The following is a 21,183-nucleotide window of genomic DNA, read 5'->3' as shown; positions in this document are numbered from 1 at the left end:
GGGTAACCATGGCCCTGGCCACCCCACCCACAGGGCCTGGTGACATTGCTGCTGTCACAGCCCCTCAAGTGTTGGACTTACTGAGAGAGCAGGGAAGGGGCCAGATTCCATGGGGACCCGGGAGACTGGCTCCAGTCTTGGCCTCAGGTTCACAGAAGGAAAATGGGCCAGTGTGCTAGAGCCATGCTTCTCAAAGTGTAGTCCCTGGACCAGCAGAGCAGCATCCATGTCACCTAGGAGCCTGTGGCAAGTGGGAGTTCTAGGGCCTGCCCCAGGCCTGTGGAGCCAGAAGTTCTGGGGGCAGGGCCAGCAAGCTATAAGGACAGGCCTCCGGGTGACTGATGCCTGCACACCTTGAGAACCATCGGCCTAGATAGCCTCTGAACACTAACGGCTCCTGGTGCGTTTGGAGAAGACACAGGCCATGTCTGGGAGGCAGGGGAGATGGACTAGCACACTCTTCCTGCCACAGAGCAGCATGATGCTCGATTCCCTCAGAAGGATGTCCTTCATCTTTTCCATGCCGTGTGTGTTCACCCTGGCCCTCCCAGCAGCCTGGGAAGGGCAGAACACTGCACACACAAGAGGGCCGTTCCCAGTCCCCACATTCCAGATTCATCTGTCACCAGACCCACGAGAGGAGGCAGACTGGTTCCAGGAGGATGAGAGCCCTTGTTCTGACACCTGTGTCTGATTCCAGTGATTCCAGGGCCTACAAATCCTCTCTGGACTACACCAAACGAAGTCTGGGAATTTTCATTGACCTCCAGAAGAAAGAGAAGGAGGCACATGCCTGGCTGCAAGCAGGGAAGATCTATTACATCCTGCGACAGAGCGAGCTGGTGGACCTGTACATCCAGGTGAGTGGCAAGGGATGCAGGACGACCCCTGTGCTGTTCACTCTCTGTCCATCCACCCATCCATTCATCCTTCCATCGTCTATTTACCTGTTCATCCTTCCATCCATCCATCCATCATCCATCCATCTGTCCTTTCATCCATCCATCATTCATCCATCCTTTTATCATCCATCTATTCACCCGTCTATCCATCCATTCACCTGTCCATCCACCCATCCATTCATCCTTCCGTCATCTATCTATTTACCTGTTCATCCTTCCATCCATCCATCCACCATCCATCCATCCATTCTTCCATCATCTTCCCATACACCTGTGGGTCCTTCCATTCACCCATCCATCATCCATCCATCCATCATCCATCCTTCCGTCCATCCATCCATCATTTATCCATCAATCCCTTCGTCCATCCATCCCTCCATCATCCATCCATCTGTCCATCCATCCATCCATCATCCATCCACCTCTTCATCCTTCCATCCATCCATCATCGATCCATCCATCCATCCATTCTTCCATCATCTTCCCATACACCTGTGGGTCCATCCATCCATCCATCCATCCATCCATCCTTCCATCATCCATCCATTCATCTGTTCGTCTTTCCACCCATCCATCATCCATCCATCCATCATCCATCATCCATCCATCTTTTTATCCATCCATTCACCTGTTCATCCATCCTTCCATCCATCTTTCCATCATCGATCCAACTGTTCATCCTTCTATCCATCCATCCATCCATCATTCATTAATCTATTCACTTCTTCATCCATCCATTCACCTGTTCGTCCATCCATTCATCCATCCTTCCATCCTTCCATCCATCCATCCTTTCATCCATCTTTCCATCCATCTTTCCATTATCCATCCATTCAGCTGTTCATCCTTCTATCCATCCAACCATCTTCCATCCATCCATGATCCATCCATTCACCTGTCCATCTATTCATTCATCATTCATCTTTTTATCATCCATCCATTCACCCGTCCATCCATCCATTCATTCACCCGTCCATCCATCCATTCATCTGTTCATCCATGCCTCCATCCATCCTTCCATCATCCATCCATTCACCTCTTCATTCTTCCATCCATCCATCCTTTCATCATCCATCCACTCGCCTGCTCATCCTTCCATCCATCCATCCATCATCCATCCATCCATTCTTCCATCATCCATGCATTCATCTGTTCGTCCTTCCATCAATCCATCCATCCATTTATCCATCCATCCATTTATCCATCCATCCATCCATCATCCATCATCCAACTGTCCATTCATCCATCCATCATTCATCCATCCTTTTATCATCCATCCATTCACCCATGTATCCATCCATTCACTTTTTCATCCATCCATCCATCCATCCATTCTTCCATCATCCATGCATTCATCTGTTCATCCTTCCATCAGTCCATCTTTCCATTTATCCATCCATGCATCCATCATCCATTCGTGTCCATTATTCCATCCATCATTCATCCATCCTTTTATCATCCATCCATTCACCCGTGTATCCATCCATTCACTTTTTCATCTGTACATCCATCCATCCATTCATCCTTCCATCATCTATCCATCCTTCCATCATCCATCCATCCTTCCATCCATCCATCCATCCATTCATTATGCATGCATCCATCATCCATACTTCATCATCCATCCACTTGCCTCCTGTTCATCCTTCCATCCATCATTCATCCATCTATCCATTCATCCATCCATCATTCATCCATCCTTTTATCATCCACCCATTCACCCGTCTATCCATCCATTCATCTGTTCATCCATCCATCCGTCCATTCATCCTTCCATCATCCGTCCATTCACTTGTTCATCCTTCCATCCATCAATCATCCATCCATCCATCCATCCATCCATCCATCCATCCATCATCTATCATCCATCATCCATCCATTTATCCATCCATCCATCATCCATCCATACTTCCATCATCCATCCATTCACCTGTTCATCCTTCCATCCATCCATCATCCATCCATTCATCCACCCATCCATTCATCCACCCATCCATCATCCATCCACCCATCCATTCACCCATCCATTCATCCATCCATCCATCATCCATCCTTTCACCCATCCATCCATTCACCTGTTCGTCCATTCATTCATCCATCATTCATCCATCTACCCACCAATCTACCTATTGATCCATTCCTCCATACATCTATCTGTCCATTTGTTTATCCATACATTCGTCTATCCACCATCTATCCATCCACATGTACCTACATCATCTACCCTCCACCCATCCATACATTATCTACACACGCATACATACATACAGACATACACACATCATTCCACCCACCCACCCACCCATCCATCCATCCATCCATCCATCCATCCATCCATCCATTCATCCATCCATCCATCCATCCAAGTATTCATCTATCCACACACCCTTCAATCCATCCATGTGTCTACATCTCATCCATTCATCCATCCATCCACTCATTCCTAAGCCACTGCTGAGCACCTGTTGTGTGCCTTTTCCCTCACTCCAACTGGTTCCCTCACATCCTCCCCCGGTGGCCAGCATCTTCTCCCTGAGGGCAGAGGCGCGGCCCCTCACAGTGCACAGCACCTGCTGGTATACAGCACATGCTCAAATAATGTGACCACTCAATTAACACACAGAAGAACTTGCTCCAAGCGACATGTGGCACATCTCCTTATAAAATGAATCTATCATAGTGGCTGTTTTCAGAGGCTCTCCCAAACACAGTGTGATCTGGAACAAATTGTGAAGCTCACGAGCCTGATGAAGCTTTCATTATTGAGCACCTGCTATATACCTCCTTGAGCTGAGGAGAGGGATGAAGAGCTCATGGCCAAGAGGGGACCAGGCCCACCCACAAACACTGCTGATGTGGCGGGGATGTGGCAACGCAGAAAGGAGCCAGGGGCTGGGCTCCCAGCAATCTGGGGGCCACGGAGACTGGTTTGAGTGTAGGGGGAGTGGGCTAGGGCTAGCCCTGTTGGTAGGATTCACAGGTGTCGGGCTCCTGGGCTGCAGCTGCTCAGTCACCTCCTGGCACTCAGGAGCATCAGTTCATTGTCCTCATGCCAGTGGTGGGGGCAGCCCTAATGCACAAGGTCTGAAAAATGCTCAAGTGTACCTGTAGTGTGTGAGAGGAAGGAGCCTGGCAAAGGTGCGCGTAGCCACCTCGCTAGGTGTGGGTCTTGAGGGAACTTCTGTCTCCTTTCAGGTGGCACAGAATGTGGACCTGTACACAGGCGACCCCAACCTGGGGCTGGAGCTGTTTGAGGCAGCTGGAGACATCTTCTTCAATGGGGCCTGGGAGCGGGAGGAAGGCCTGTCCTTCTACCGGGTGAGCTGGCCTGTGGGCTGATGTGGGTGGGCCTCAGTGGGGCACCTGGAGGGCTGAGGCACAGGTGCGGCAGGGTAGAGGCCTCCCAAATGGAGGCAGGGCCACCCATGCACATGATTAATTTCCAAGTGGTCTCACCGGGAATGATATTGACCATGCCCCTGCCTGGGACAAACGCTTGGGGCCTGGACGTGACAATGGCTCTACCCTTGTACCTGATGACCTCAAGCAACCCTGAGTGGGAAGTCCTGTCCCCATCTTCCAGATGAGGAAACTGAGGCTCAGAGAGGCACAGGGACATGCCAAAGGACACACAGCATATCAGTGGGAGACCCAGGTCTGCATGCACCCCGAAGTGGGACGGCTTCTCCCTTCCTCTGAGCTCACGGTGTGGCTCAGCCCTGGGCACAGATCAATGTGGTGTTTTTAGAGCAGAGAGGAGTGCTGGCTCCCCCCAGTCAGACCCCCGGTGCCCAGGTGGGAGAGGCTGGTCTGAGGCTATCGGGTGTAGCTGGATGGGCCTCAGGTGACTCTTCAGCCCCCAACTTGGATGTCTGAACTGTGTGTTATCCCAGAGCACAGAGCTGTGTCGAGGTGCAGGGGTAGCTGGGGTGTGGGAAGCTCCAAGCACATGTTTGAGCTCTGAGGAGGGCGCTGGGCAAGGTGGGTGCTGCGGGAAACCTGACCCCACCTGCCTGTGTGGTAGGACCGGGCCCTGCCCCTGGCAGTGACTACGGGCAACCGCAAGGTGGAGCTGCAGCTACAGCTGTGCAACAAGCTGGTGTCACTGCTGGCCACACTGGAGGAGCCCCAGGAGGACTTGGAGTTTGCCTACATGGCCCTAGCACTCAGCATCACTGTGGGTGCGTCCCCTGAGCCCCCGCCCTGCCAGGACCCACACTTTGCCAGAGCCCAGCCTCCAGGTCTGCAGGCCAGGAGCTGAAACAGCTACTGGATTTTCCTGGTCTCCTGTCCAGGCAGGCAGCTCTGCCCAACTGGCTTCCCCGTCCGGCTGTGGGGCACAGCCCGAGGTCTCTCAGGCAGTGCAGAGCTCCCTGTCTGACTGAGCTCTGCTTCCTCTGCCTGTTCCCGCTGCTGACCACAAGGGCCGCCCAGTGTGCCCTCTGCCTTCCAGACATCCCAGGCATCTCGTTGGTCCCTGTATGTGTCAGGCTGAGTGGCACATTCCCTTTCTCTTGTGCCCTTCCCACCCTCATCAACCACACGGCTCTCTGGCTGATAAAATCCCAGTTCCCCTTCCAGCAGTCTGCCCCTTAAGGCCGTGCATCCCCTGGTGCTGTGCCAGAGTCGTCTGTCCCCCTGCAGAGACAGGGAACCCTAGGCAGGCCACATGCCCCAGCGCCTTGTGCCCCGTGGCCCAGTACACAGTAGGTGTGCAGCTGACTCCCCAAGGTAGGGGGCTCTGATCATGACACACCCAGGAGGAGTCGGATGTCACGTCTGTGGGTTGCCTGGAGCCAGGGAGCCCGGGAGCACCTGCACTGCATGGCTTTTGGGCTCCCCTGGTTAAAACCAGTGAGCAAAGGCAGGTGGCTATGTGTAGGCACAGAACTGGGCCATCCAAGTCCGACTTTGCCAAAGCCTCTCAGTAGACAGGGGCAGGCCTTATTAGTTCTGCTTTGCAGATGGAAAAGTGAGTCTGGGAACCTGGAAGGGAATGGCCAGAGCTGCCCAGGTGACCACAGGTGCCTGGAGACAAGCCACGTGTGCTGCCTGGGGGTCTGTATACCTGCTCCTGAGGGGCATGTTCCCTCCCTGCCCCAGAGAGCCACATCCTCACACCTGCCCCTTTGGCCTGCACCCCAGGGGACCGGCCGAACGAGCGTGTGGCCTACCACCGGCTGGCCGCCCTGCACCACCGGCTGGGCCATGGCAAGCTGGGGGAGCACTTCTACCTCAAGGCCGTTTAGCTCTGCAACTCGCCGCTGGAGTTCGACGAGGAGACCCTCTACTACGTGAAGGTGTACCTGGTGCTCGGTGACATCATCTTCTACGACCTGAAGGTGGGTGGGGAGGGGCAGGGCTCGGGGTGTTCCTGGCCCCCTTGGAGTGGGATCTCCATCCGGACCCCAGAGGCCTGGGTTCCAGCCTTTCTTAGGAATGGCCCAGTGGCCTCCCTGGAGCTCTACACCCAGCTGGAGGAGCCGGCAAGGTTAGCAGGTAAAACCCAGCTCCCCAGATGGCCAGGCCCCACCCTCAAGAACTCAGTCTCAGCCAGGGAGGCTGACACATCAGTGGGCAATGGTGGCCTCTGGGTAAAGAAGGGGGATTGTAGTCAGGGGGCCCTCCTGGAGGAGGTGACACCAAAGCTGAGTCTTGACAGTCAAGTGTCAAGGTGCATTTAACAAAGAAAACAGGGTCGGGAGAGTGACATTTCAGAGGACACCATCATCCTCACGTTGAATCCACGTTGCAAGATCCAACCCAAATCTTGGCGCCTCCTCTAGGAAGCCTGCCCAGGGTGCCAGCCTGCACTGAGCAACTCCTTCCTGGAGTCCCGAGACACCTTGAATCTTCCCATCACTCAGGAAGGGTGGGGTGGGACCAGTGTCTTACCATTGAGTTCACAGACAGGGAAACCCCAGCTCAGGGCAGGTGCAGTGGGGCGGGGCCCCAGCCAGCCAGGCTGAGGCCTTGTTAGGTCGGGTGTGTCTCGAGGGGAGGTGCTGTGCTCCCTCTGCCCCCAGCCCTGCAGGGGTGGAGAGCTGGGATTGGCAGACTGAGACCTGTGGTGTCTCCACCCATCTGCCCAGCGGGCACCGCCCCTCCTTAGCATCACACCAGCCTCGTGTCAGTGCTCCTTACGGGCTGAGGGGCCAGGGCACTCCAGTCCAGGGGCCGAGATCTTGGGGGCCTTAGAACAACATGAGGAGCTGGGGCGGACCTAAGACCCTGCCCCGTATACCCCACCGCAGGCCTGGGGCTGCCCGCGAGGCCCCCGCCCAGTACTGGCGACACCTGGTGGTCAGACGTGGTTTCTGTGGCCTCCCAAGTCCCAGCCAGATAGGGAGGTGCCAAGTATCAGGCCCAGGGGGACGCTGTTCACGGCTCAGGGGCACGCCTGGGACCCAGGGGGACGGGCGTCCCAGAAGAGGCCTTTATCTCTCTTGGTCAAGCCTGCCGCCCACTCCGCCTGTCCAGGAGAAAGGAAAGCGCCAAGTAGCACAGTCCTCCTTCCCGTGCACAGTCCTCCTTCCCATGCGCAGTCCTCCTTCCCATGCACAGCCCTCCTTCCCATGCACAGCCCTGCTTCCCATGTACAGCCCTCCTTCCCGTGCACAGCCCTCCTTCCCATGCACAGCCCTCCTTCCCATGCACAGCCCTCTGGGCCTCATCGTGACTATGCTGTCAGCACAGGCCAGCTTCCCACAGGGAGGCCCCCTTGGAATTCCCCAAGGGCGGTGTCTTTCCAAGGCTACACCCTCCTCCATGTATAGGAGGCTCTGGACCCAGGGCCCAGAGGAGTGGGAGAAGAAGCCAGGCTGTATGGGACCTGGAAGGCTGGCAGAGAAGCAGGAGTAAATGGGCATCTATGCCAATTGCCTCTAAAATGGGGTCCCTTTTACTCTACACATGAGAGTGAGCCCTGGAATAGGGTGGATTAGGTGTTTACTGGCTCAGGCTGTCACTCACTACAGGCACATGGAAATGCACACGCAAATGCGCACAGGCACAGGCACACGCACACACAGGCGCGCACACACAGATGTGCACACAGAGGCATGCACACAGGCACACACACAGGGACATGCACGCACAGGAACACAAACACGCACATTCACATGCACAGACACACGCAGAGACATAAGCATTGGCTGGCTCCTTCCTGTTTAGTTGGGAAGCCCCCACCCCTTCAGGAAGCCTTTGCCTTCCACCCCCGGCTGAGTCTGGGGCCTCCTGGGCTTCCCTCTGCCACAGCCCGGGCCACCCTGTGTGGTCAGTGTTCACTCCCGGGTCCCTCAGACTGGAAGCAAGGACGTTAGGCTCAACCATGCACCCAGCACAGAGTCCAGTGTTCGGCTGGGCCAGGGGGCATTGGATGAGCAGTGGCGGTGACTCGGGGCCTTCTCACGTCCCTGCTCCGTGTGTGGGGCGGGGCAGTGAGGGAATGGACTGCTGCATCTTGGACTCTGTCATTGGCCCTGGGAGCCATCTTGAGATGGTAAAGAGGGACAGGCCAGGCATGGGTCTTAGAGAGGTCCCTTGGGTGACCCCCATGTGGAGGAGGTGCCTGGGGAGAAGCCGGGTGGGGGATGGGAGGGTCAAGGAGGAGGTCTGGGAGGCGGCATCCCAACCCAGGGATAGTGAGTTTGAGCCAAAGACTCATTGAAAATGGGAGTGGATGTCTGGGGAGTCACACTCCGTCAATATTTCAGGGAACATTGCCAGAGAGGACACCTGTGACATGGTTTTGTACCTGGCCTGGCCCGTGGAGGGCCTGGAAATGGTCAGCATGGACAGGGGCCAGAGGGGAGCCTGGGTCACTCAACGCAGTGCCCCTGCTGTGACTTGGAGCCACGGGTCCTGCATGGAACTCTCAGAGCAGGCAGGATCTGCCCTGACCTCAGCCCATGGGGAAAGCAGCCACTGCCTGCAGAGAGGGTGGCACTGGGGCAGGAGGCTTGGGGTGAGTGGGGCGTAGGGACAGTCAGGAAGGCTTCCAGGGGTGTCAGGGTCGTCCCCACCTCCTGCAGCTGAGACCACAGCAGTGTCACAGGCTTCGGGGCTCATGGGGTGAGCCAGCATCGGATGGACATGTGGAATGACCTGGAGACAGGAACGGTCTCTGGGTAGACGGGCTCCGAGTCCCCCTTTTGCTGACCATGACCTGTCCCCTTCAGGACCCGTTTGATGCAGCCGGGTACTACCAGCTGGCACTGGCAGCTGCCGTGGACCTGGGCAACAAGAAGGCACAGCTGAAGATCTACACGCGGCCGGCCACCATCTCCCACAACTTCCTCCTGGACTGCGAGAAGTGGCTCTTCTTCTACCAGAAGGCCAGGACCTTCGCCACAGAGCTCAGCGTCCACAGGGTCAACCTACCTCCTCTCCCACTCTGCGGGTGGGCCCCCTGGTTGGCCTCCAGCCACCCTCGCTGAGGACAGTATCCGAGGGAGTGGGTTTTGTGCAAGGAGGATGATCTCCTGCCTCTCCTGGTGTCTCCCGTAGCTCATTTTCTGGGTAATGGAAGCATAAAAGCAGGGTTCAAATAGCAATAAATGTTTTTTTTTTTTTTTTTGCAAAAACATACCCAAGTCCCAATGGCATCCTTCCCTGTGTGCTTCCTGGGCTGCGTCTAGGGGACAGCTCCTTCCCTGGTGGCAGCCCTCTGATCTTGGGGATGAGAAGGACCGTGAGTCCAACAGACCTGGGCCAGGTCACCATGAGCCTCGGTTTCCTCGGCGGCCAGAGGGGAGATGGTGATTGAACTCTGGGCAGCTCCCTGCTCTCCCTGCTCAGAGTTCTTGCTGTAGGTCTCGAGCCGCCCTTGCCTTTAACCTTCAGGCCACTGTGCCCGGATGTGGGGGCTGCTAGTGTCCCTGTTCGCCATTGAAGAAATAGAGGCACAGAGAGGTTAGGTGTCTGGCCCACCGTCACACAGCAGGTAGGGGCGGACACGCAGAGCCCAGTACACTGACCACCACACCACCCTGCCAGCCTGCAGCCAGGAAGGTGTCCCCCATTAGGACCCAAGGTCAGCTCCTGGAGCTCTCTCGTGGTGTCAGGAGAGCCGCAGGCCAGTGAGGGTGGCCCTGGGGATCCCTCACTCAGTGTCCTTTGCTCCCAGACTTGGTTGGGCCGAGCCTGGCCAGTCCCACCTCTGGCCACTGGTCAGCCCTGCGGGAAGGGATATGCAGGGATCTCCGCCTGTGTAGACGCTGCTACCCAGTATTGAAAGCCTTATCTGGGCTGCCCCCCAGCTCTCCCCACCCACCCCCTCCCCTTCCGGCCCCCGGCCCTCATCCCAGTCCCAGGAATCCCAGGTTTCCCTTCTTGGAATCTCTTGGCCCCAGGGAATACAGTTCACACTGTCTCTTTGCCAGTTTACGCAAGGAAACTGACGTTCAGAGACTGTGGGTGTCCCACGTGATTCTCACATACACTGCACTCTCCCAGACCCCTCTTTTAAACACTTTAAATGAGGTGACTTTCACATCGCATGCAATTAACTATTTCAACGCAAATAATGTGGTGGCATTTGTATATTCACAGTCCTGTGCAACCACCCACGCCATCTCGTTTCAAAATGTATTCATCTCCCCAGAAGAAACCTCCCATCCTCACTAAGCAGTTACCCCTCCTTGGTATCCCGAAGCCTCTCGTTTAATGGAAGGGGAAGCTGAGGCCCGGAGAGAGACTTGCCAGTGGACGGAGCTCTGATAATAAGGAATCAGGCAACCATCTGCTGCTTCAGCCCTGGGTTGATTTTCCACCCAGCAGAGGTGACAGAGCCAGGAGGTTCTGGGAGCGCCACAGGTGTCACTGGTTCAGTCCTGGGTTGGTTTTCCACCCAGCAGAAGTGACAGAGCCAGGTGGTTCTGGGACCCCATGCTTGCAGCCAGAGCCCTACCCTAAGCCTCCCCACCAGGGGGCAGCAGAGAGCTTTCCAGAACCGGCCGCGGGGCTGGCGGGAAGCAGCGGGTCAGAGCTGCTGACAAACCTCACGTGGACCCCAGATCGCTGTCTCTGTGGGTTGGGTTTGGGAATTGGAGAGGAGGCCGCATGATTGGAAACGTGAAGACAGCACGGCCTGGCTGGAGCAGCCGGAAGTGCCGTCACGTTGACTGAGGACACAGACCTCCTGCCCGCTGGGCCGGGCCTGCAGCCATTCTTCTCGGGGTGGGGCCCGTAGGTCCGGGTTGCTCTTGATCCCTGACCTGCTTCAGAGTCCGGGGGGCTTTGGAACTCTGCCTCCCCATCTACGCCCACCCTGGCTGGTGCCATGAGGGGCCTGGATCCTGGGATCCTGTTCCTCTTGGGCAGCAGAGTCTGGGGGACCAGAGGAGATGATGGGTCTTCAAGCCCCACATTCAAACCCCAGCCCACCACTGACAGTCTGGGGGTTCGGGATGAGGGAGTTGATGTCTCTGAGCCCCAGTTTTGTCACCACTAAAATGAGGCCAATATAATGGGGCAGAGTGCCAGCCCCCGGGCTAACAGAGGCCTGTTTCCTACTGACAATACCTCTTACTCCTAGGAACAGCTCCAACAACCACACACTAGGGAACACTCAACCCAGGCCAACTTGTCAGAGGCACGTGAACTAGAGCGACTCCATCTTGAATGGGGGCTGGGTAAAGGGAGGCTGAGACCTGCTGGGCCGCATTCCCAGGAGGATGGGCATTCTTAGTCACAGGAATAAGATAGGAGGTCGGTACAAGATACAGGTCATAAAGACCTTACTGATAAAGCGGGTTGCAGTAAAGTCGGCCAAAGCCTACCAAACCCAAGATGGCCATAAGAGTGACCTCTGATTGTCCTCACGGCTCATTATGTGCTAATTATAACGCATTAGCTACTACAAGACACTCCCACCAGCACCGCGACAGTTTACAGATGCCATGGCAACATCTGGAGGTTTCCCTACATGGTCTCAGAAGGGAGGGCAGAAACTCTCATTTCTGGGAATTGCCCACCCCTTTCCTAGAACACTCATGAATAGTCCAACCCTTGTTTAGCGTATGATCAAGAAATAACCATGAAAATGGGCAACCAGCGACCTTTGGTGTCTCTCTGCCTATGGAGCAGCCATTCTTTCTTTTCTTTTCTTTTTTTTTTTTTTTTTTTTTTTTTTTTTGAGATGGAGTCTTGCTCTGTTGGCCGAACTGGAATGCAGTGACGTGATCTTGGCTCACTACAACCTCCACCTCCTGGGTTCAAGTGATTCTCCTGCCTCAGCCTTCCTAGTAGCTGGGATTACAGACACCTGCCACCACGCCCAGTTAATCTTTTGTATTTTAGTGGCGACACGGTTTTGCCATGTTGGACCAGGCTGGTCTCGAACTTACCACGTCAGGTGATCCACCTGCCTCGGCATCCCAAAGTTATAGGATTGCAGGAGTGAGCCGCTGCGCCCGGCCAGAGTAGCCATGCTTTTATTCCTTTTCTTTCCTAATAAACTTGCTTTCACTTTATGGACTCGCCCCGAATTCTTTCTTCTGTGAGATCCAAGAAACCTCTCTTGGGGTCTGGATCGGAACCACTTTCCAGTAACAAACTTGCTTCACCTCTCAGACCCTTCGTCTCTTCATCTGTACCCAAAGACAAAGCCTTCCCCGAGGTTCCAAAAGTGTGGGGAGGACGCATGGGAAACGAGGGGCACAGAGTTGATGTGCAGAACCAATATCACAGACTGGGTGTCAAGCCACTGTCATACTGGAAGTAATATCATGCTCTCCCCCAAGTTATGAGAAACAATATCACAGGGGGGTGTGTACCTTCTCTGGTGGTGGGAGTAATATCACCATCTCTACCTTTAGATGACAGAAACGATGTCACAGGGTGGGTGTACACCCCGTGAGTTTTTGGAAGCAATGTCATTCTCTCTTCTTCTAGGTTTTACGATTCACATCACAGGTGGGATGTACACCCCTTGTTATATTGGATGGAGTCTCATCCTCTTTCAACCTGTATCTTTAGAACAATATCCCATGGGGGTTGTATATCTCTTCAATATTGGTAGTAATACCATCTTCTCCTTTCCTGGATATAAGAAACAATATCACAGGAGGGTGTACACCCCTTGCAATGTTGGTAGTAATCTCACCTCTCCCCTGTGCTTATTAAGGACAAAATCCCAGGGTGGCTGTACAGTTCCTACGTTATTGGGAGTAATAACATCCATTCACCCCCTGGATATCAGGAACCATATCACAGAAGAGTTGTCCACCCCCTTCGAAATTGTCATCCATGTCATCTTCTTCCCGCCTGGATATTAGGAACGATACCCCAGGGTTGGGGACGGTGTACACCCACTGCGATATCGAAAGTAAAATCAGCCTCTTTCCCGCTGGATATTAGGAACTCTATCACAGGTGTGTGTGCACCTTCTGGGATATTGGGAGTACTATCAGCCTCCACCCCGCTGCATATCAGGAACAGCATACAGGGGGCAGGGTGGTTACACCGCCTGCGATATTAAGAGCAATACTCTTCTCTTTCCCCTGTACATTAGGAACTACATCACAGGGGTCTGTACACCTTCAGCGACATTGGAATTCATGTTATCCTCTCCCCCACTGAATGTCAAAAACGATATCACAGAAGGGTGTACACCCCCTGCAATATGGCCAGTAACATCACCGTCTCTACCTTTGGATACTAGGAACAACATCACAGAGGGTGTGCACACTCCCCTGCAATATAGGGCATAATGTTATCCTCTCTTCCCCTGGATATTAGAAACGATATCCCTGGTGGAGGGAGGTGGAGTACATTAAGAACAACATCACTGGGTGGCTGTACTCCCCCTGCAATGTTGGCTGTAGTATCATCCTCTCTTGCCTCAGATATTAAGAACAATATCACAGGAGGGGTGTACAGCCGCAGCCCCTGCGTTATTGGGAGTAATAGCGTCTTCTCCCACTCTAGATATAAGGAACAATATCCCAGGGTTTGTGTACATCCCTTGCGATATTGGGCATATTGTCATCGTCACCCAACGTGAATACTGGGTGTAGTGTCTCAGGGGGGTGTACACCTTCTTCGATATTGGGAGTAATATCATTCACTCCCCTCAGCATCGTAGGCTAAATATCGAAGCAGTTTTACAACTCCTGCGATATGGGCAGTAATATCATCCTATCCCCACCTGGATGTTAGGAACTATATCACAGGTGGCTGTACACATCTTGGCATATTGGGAGTCTTATCATCCTCTCCCATCTTGGATATTATGAAAAATATTAGAAACGAGGTGTACACCCGCTGAGATATTGAGAGTAATATGCTCTCCTCTTCGGGATATTAGGAACAATATCACAGGACGTGTGTACAACCCCTGAAATAATGGGAGTAATAGCATTCTCTCTCCTTGAATATAAGAAACAATATCACAGGAGGATGTACCACCCCTGTGATACTGGGCGTCATATCGTGTTATTTGGAACAATAGCACAGTGGGTGTGTAAAACCCCAGCGATGTTGCCACTAGTATTATCTTCCCCATCCCAGGATATAAGGAACAGTATCACAAGGGGATGTACAACCCTGTGATCTTGGGGATAATATCTTCCTCATCCCGGCTGGATGTGAGGGAAAATATCACAGTGGAGGTCCACGCCCCTTGCGATATTGGGAGTAATATCATCCTCTCGCACTTTGGATGGAAGGAACAAGATGACCGAAACGATGTACACACACTGCGGTAGTTTCCATTATGTCGTCCTCTACCGCCTGGTTATTGGGAATAACATCACAGAGGAACGTATACTTTCTGCTATATTGGGAGGAATATCATTTTCTCCACACGGGATATCAGGAATGAGTCTATTAATTATTAATATTAATATATATAATAATAATTAATATTAATAATAGACATTAACAATGACAATAAAGATACTAAACATTAACACTGCTTTAAAAAGTTAATGATTAGTATTAATAATAATAACACTATTAATAATAAAATAATGATATCAACAATTAATGTTACTTAAAGGGGCTGGCTATTGGTGCCCACCTCGCGGGGGGTGGCTCCCCCCCCCGCGAGGTGGCTCCCAATAGCCCAGGGGGGAGAGGGGGTGGCTATTGGTGCCCACCTCGCGGGGGGTGGCTCCCCCCCCGCGAGGTGGCTCCCAATAGCCCAGGGGGGGAGAGGGGGTGGCTATTGGTGCCCACCTCGCGGGGGGTGGCTCCCCCCCCCGCGAGGTGGCTCCCAATAGCCCAGGGGGGGAGAGGGGGTGGCTATTGGTCCCCACCTCGCGGGGGGTGGCTCCCCCCCCCGCGAGGTGGCTCCCAATAGCCAAGGGGGGGAGAGGGGGTGGCTATTGGTCCCCACCTCGCGGGGGGTGGCTCACCCCCCTGCCATACTGGGAGTAATGTCAGCCTCTCCTCTCCATGAATATTAGGAACACTATCCCAGGCTGGGTGTACGCCTCCTGCTCTATCGGGAGTCATATCATCCTCTCCCTTCCAGGGTATTAATAACAATATCACATTTCGGGTGAACACAGCCTGTGATACTGGAATTATTATCATCCTCTCCCCCTCCGGATACTAGGAACCATATCACAGAAAAGTTGTACCCTCCCTGGGCTATTGCGAGTAATATCATACGCTTCTTCCGTGAATATTAGGATGAATATCACCAGGTGGCTGTCCGTTCATTGTCATGTTGGGTGTCATGTCATACTCTTTCCCCATAGTTATTTTGGATTATTATCACAGCGTTAGTGTACACCTACTGCGTTATTAAAACTAATATCATAATCTCCGTCCCTTGATATTAGGAACGACATCACAGGTATGTGTATACCCCTTGAGGTATTAGCAGTAATAATATGGTGAATTATTAAACATCAATGATCGATTTTAATAATTATCAATGACACTATTAATTAATAAGATACCATTATTAATTTTGGATAACCATTTTATATATATGATTATGCACGCTTAAAATTAATTATTAATATTAATGTCATTTAACAATATTATTAATTCTTAATAAGAATCATTATTTTATTACCAACATCTCTTAGTAATTATTTCAGCGAGATTAATTGCTGATATCATTATTTTATTAATAATGATATTAGTATTAATTATTAATATTAATAATTAAAGTTTGTAACGAGTATTAATTTTTAATATCTTTATTATGATTATTAATATCCATAATAATTATTAATTTTTATATTTATTAATATTAATAATTAATACACTTATTCCTGATATCCGGCGGGAAGAAGATGATGTTACTCCCAACATCGAAGAAAGTGTACACCCCTCTATGATGTTATTCCCAATAGCCAGGAGGTATAGGATAACATTTTTGAAACTATCACAGTGGGTGTCTATCCCCTCAGTGGTCTTGTTTCTTATATTCTGGGTGGGAGAGGATGATATGACTCCCAATATCGCAGTGGGTGTAGACCTCCCCCGTGATATTCTCCCTAACATCCAAAGGTGGAGAGGATGATATTTCTTCCCATTTCGCAGTGGGTGTACACCACCCCTGTGATATGATTCCTAACATCCAGCGAGAGAAATTGTCTCAATATTGCAGGAGGTGTACACTGCCGGGTGATATTGTTCGTAATATTCAGCGATGGAGAGGATATCACCCCCTATAGAGCAGGGGGTGTTCACTCCTTCTGTGACATTGTTCCTGATAGCCAGCAGGGGAGAGGAAGACATTACTCCCAATATTGTATGGGGTGTACACCACCTTGTGATATTGTTTCCTATATCCTGGGAGGGAGACGATGATGCCAGTGGCAATATCGCAGGGGGTGTACACACCCACTGTGATATTGTTCCGAATATCCAGAGGGAAAGAAAATGATATGACTCCCAATATCACAGGGGGTGTACATCTTCCTGTGATATTGTTTCTTATATTCAGGGGGAGAGGATGATATGACTGCCAATATGGCAGGGGTTGCACACACCTCCTGCGATATTGTTCCTAATATCCCGAAGGGGAGAGCATCATATTTCTCTCAACATCGTAGGGGGTGTACACCTACTTTGTAATATTGTTCTTAATATCCACGATGGGAGAGGATGATATGACTCCCAATATCGCAAGAAGTGTACAGCCACCTGTGATATAGTTCCTAACATCTGGGTGGGGAGAGGATGATATTACTGCCCATACCGCTCGAGTTGTAAAACCCCTTTGATATTTTGCCTGTAATCCTGAGGGGAGGGGATGATATTGCTCCCAATATCGAAGAAGGCATACACCCCCCAGAACACTATGCCTAATATCCACTTTGGGAGACGATGGCACTATGCCCAATATCTCAGGGGATGTACACCCACACTGGGATATTGTCCCTTATATAGAGAGGGGGAGAAGATGCTATTGCTCCCAATAGCGCAGAGACTGTGGCTGTACACCCCTCCTGTGATACTGTTCTTAATATGCTAGGGACGGGAGGATGATACTACACCCAATATTGCAGGGGGAGTACACCCACCCAGTGATATTGTTCTTTTTTTTTTTTTTTTTTTTTTTTTTGAGACGGAGTCTTGCTCTGTAGCCCAGGCTGGAGTGCAGTGGCCGGATCTCAGCTCACTGCAAGCTCCGCCTCCCGGGTTCACGCCATTCTCCGGCCTCAGCCTCCCGAGTAGCTGGGACTACAGGCGCCTGCCACCTCACCCGGCTAGTTTTTTGTATTTCTTAGTAGAGACGGGGTTTCACCGTGTTAGCCAGGATGGTCTCGATCTCCTGACCTCGTGATCCGCCCGTCTCGGCCTCCCAAAGTGCTGGGATTACAGGCTTGAGCCACCGCGCCCGGCCTGATATTGTTCTTAATGTACTGCACCTCCCACCACCAGGTATATCGTTCCTAATATCCAGAGGAAGAGAGGATAACATTATGCCCAATACCGCGGGGCAGTGTCACACCCTCTGTGATGTTGTTCCTAGTATCCAAAGGTAGAGACGATGATGTTACTGGCCATATTGCAGGGGGTGAACACCCTTCTGTGATATCGTTTTTGACATTCAGTGGGGGAGAGGATAACCTGAATCCCAATATCACTGAAGGTGTACAGACCCCTGTGATGTAGTTCCTAATGTACAGGGGAAAGAGAAGAATATTGCTGTCAATATCGCAGGGGGTGTAACCACCCTGCCCCCTGTATGTTGTTCCTCATATGCAGCGGGGTAGAGGCTGATAGTACTCCCAATATCCCAGAAGGTGCACACACACCTGTGATAGAGTTCCTAATATCCAGCGGGAAAGAGGCTGATTTTACTTTCGATATCACAGTGGGTGTACACCGCCCCCAACCCCAGGGTATCGTTCCTAATATCCAAGCGGGAAGAAGATGACATGGCTGACAATATCGAAGGGGGTGGACACTTCTTCCGTGATATGGTTCCTGATATCCAGGGGGTGAATGGATATTACTCTCAAAAAAGTAGGAACCGTACAGCCACCCTGGGATTTTGTCCTTAATAAGCACAGGGGAGAGGTGATATTACTACCAACATTGCAAGGGGTGTACACCCCTCCTGTGATATTGTTTTTTATATCCAGGAGAGGAGAAGATGGTATTACTACCAATATTTAAGTGATGTACAGCCCCCAAGGGATATTGTTCTAAAGATACAGGTTGAAGGAGGATGAGATTCCATCCAATATAACAAGGGGTGTACACCCCGCCTGTGATGTGAATCGTAAAACCTAGAAGAAGACAGAATGACATTGCTTCCAAAAACTCACGGGGTGTACACCCACCTTGTGATATTGTTCCTGTCATCTAAAGGAAGAGATGATGATACTACTCCCACTACCGGAGGAGGTACATACCCCCCTGTAATATTGTTCCTCATAACCTTTGGGGGAGAGCATGATATTACTTCCAGTATGACAGTGGCTTGACACCCAGTCTGTGATATTGCTCCTAATTTCCAGTAGGTAAAGTACAATGTTCCTGCCAAGAGAGTAGTGGGTGTACAGCCGCCCTCTGATATGTCTCCGAATATTCAGGGAAACACTGGAGGACATTACCCCAAATCTCCCAAATAGCGTACACCCATTGTGTGATATGGTTGCTAATATCCGGAGGTGTAGAGGATGGTATTCGTTCTCCTGTCGCAGGCTGTGTACACACAACCTGTGAAATTCTTCCTAATATCCTGAACAAAAGAAACTGCTAGTAATGGACACACATTGCAGGGGGGAGTAATTGGCTATTACGATCCACATCGCAAGGGGTGAGGAACTCCCCACTATATGGGGAGTAATATCAACCCCCTCTCCCCACTGGCTCTTACGATCCACATCGCAGGGCAATTCAGGACACCAGCCCTGCCCCAAACTTGACCCAGACAGTGGGTGTCATGGGACCACCTCAGGGTGGGTGGCAGCTCAGCTCAAAGGTATGCTTGCTGCCAAAGACCAACTGCTCCTGCTAGTTTGAATCTGGATACAGGGTCTCTGTTGGTGAGACAAATGACCATGAGGCAGACACCCTGAAATCTAGCACGACAGAGCTCAACGCCCCATGAGAGGCACCATAGCACGCAGACTTTGCAGACATACTAGCAAAGGCCACAGCAGGCCCTGAGAGAGGAACAATCTGACCAAGATCCTGGGGTCCTGCCACACAGCCCTTAAACCAGGGACTGGAAACTGTTTCCCTAAAGAGCCAGGAGTCAGTATTTTCAGCTTTGCCAACTGATCTTTGCCTCCAGGATGCAACTCTGCCATGGCTGCACGACAGCTGCCTTCTGCAGGTGGCCTGTGAGGAGATGGGCATGACTGCACCCCCATCAAACTTTACTTATGGACATGGAAATTTCTCAGTGTCATGAAGTGTTAGGTTTTTATTTGTTCAACCATTTGGAAATGTAAAATCTGTTCTTGATTCACGGGCCACAAGAACAGGCAGGGACAGGCTGCCCCTTGCCGACCTCTGGAATGAGCTTAGAGAAGGAATGGACAGGCTGGGCCAGCGCAGCCTACTCACAGGGGATTCGCTGCAGGAGGGTCCTTCGTAGCAACCACTTCTCATCCTTCGTCTTGGCTTCAAGTGCAGTTCAGGTGGAGAAAGAGAACAGAACCGGCCTCAGCAACAAGAAGGAAGGAGATGCAGGGTCAAGCAGCCGTGTGGATCCATCACACTCAACATTCACACCAAGCGGAGCACAGGCAGGACCAGCCCGGGGGACCGAAGTGGAGGCTCTCTGGTGGGGGACCTCTGGGTGGGCAAGATTCTCTACGTAAAAGTCAAATAGAATATCTACACAGCAGTAGTTCCAGAAAACACACACTAAGAAAAAGGCCAAAATAAAAATAGGACACCAAGTTTGACCAACCGGGTCTCACAAGCCAGTAGGTAAGAAAGCCCAGGAGGGCCCACCAGAGGCGCTGGGGGTGGGCTCCTGCCTGCAGGGGGCCTGGGACACCCCATTCCCACAGAGGAGGACCCAAGCTTTGGGGAGGAAGCTGTCAGAGTCACCCAGTGAGCTGCTCAGAGCTGGAGCCACAGAGCAGGGGAGGAGCCCTGGCTACATCCCCCTGTGCGCTGAGAAGCTGAGGTGGGGGCACACCCCCAGGGGCCGATGCAAACAGTGGACCGCGGGCCCTCCTCCTGCCCAGAGGATGCTCAGCTCCCAAGGGACCACCAAGGCCTGGAACCCAGGGACACACCACCTGACCCTTATGCCCAGGCCTCCTGGACCAGGCAATGTCCAGTACAGGCAGGCAGTCTGGGCTTGGGGCCAGGATAGGGGTGGGTGGTCCTGCTAGCCAGGCCTCCTTCTCCCTACCAGCTGGGCTGGCGGCACTGTAGTTTTGGTTCTGGCAACATATTGCTGCCCTCTTTGGCCACACCAGTCCCTGGCTCCCTGGTTAGCCCCAGTGCTGTCCAACCCACCTAAACAGGTCCCACACACCCAGTGCCCACCAGGCTCCTGTCAGCCAGGAGGACCCGTGCTCATCCCCTGAAGTATCTGTGGGAGCCTGCATCCCACAGGGACCCACATCTCGGGGCCAACCTCCATGGGGTTTTCTTGGTTGTGGTGGCAGGGGTGGGGGGGTGTTGACCTCCAGCCCTCCCATCCTGGCCACTGTGTTTTATGGGAATCATTCAGTCCTGGGAGCCTCCTGGGGACCCCAAAAGGAAGACAACAGGGTGGCCATGGCAGCCTCAGCCCCAGGCTCTGCGCCCAAGCGCAACAGAAGGAAGAGAACAGAGCGGTCATGGCAGTCTCTGTCCCAGACTCCGGGCCCAAGTGCAACAGTCTTCCGGTTCT

The 21,183-nt window shown here is 52.4% G+C and overlaps 1 pseudogene; it reads left to right on the top strand.

Annotated features, from left to right (window-relative positions):
* The first annotated feature begins 8 nt into the window (after positions 1-8).
* LOC135967590 (SH3 domain and tetratricopeptide repeat-containing protein 1-like) lies at positions 9-14,611 on the top strand (annotated as a pseudogene).
* The last annotated feature ends 6,572 nt before the right edge of the window (positions 14,612-21,183 follow it).

The sequence above is a fragment of the Macaca fascicularis genome, chromosome 15, assembly GCF_037993035.2.
Source record: "Macaca fascicularis isolate 582-1 chromosome 15, T2T-MFA8v1.1".
NCBI lineage: Eukaryota > Metazoa > Chordata > Mammalia > Primates > Cercopithecidae > Macaca > Macaca fascicularis.
Note: the sequence above shows the minus strand (reverse complement) of the source record. Positions and strands in the feature narration are given on the sequence as shown.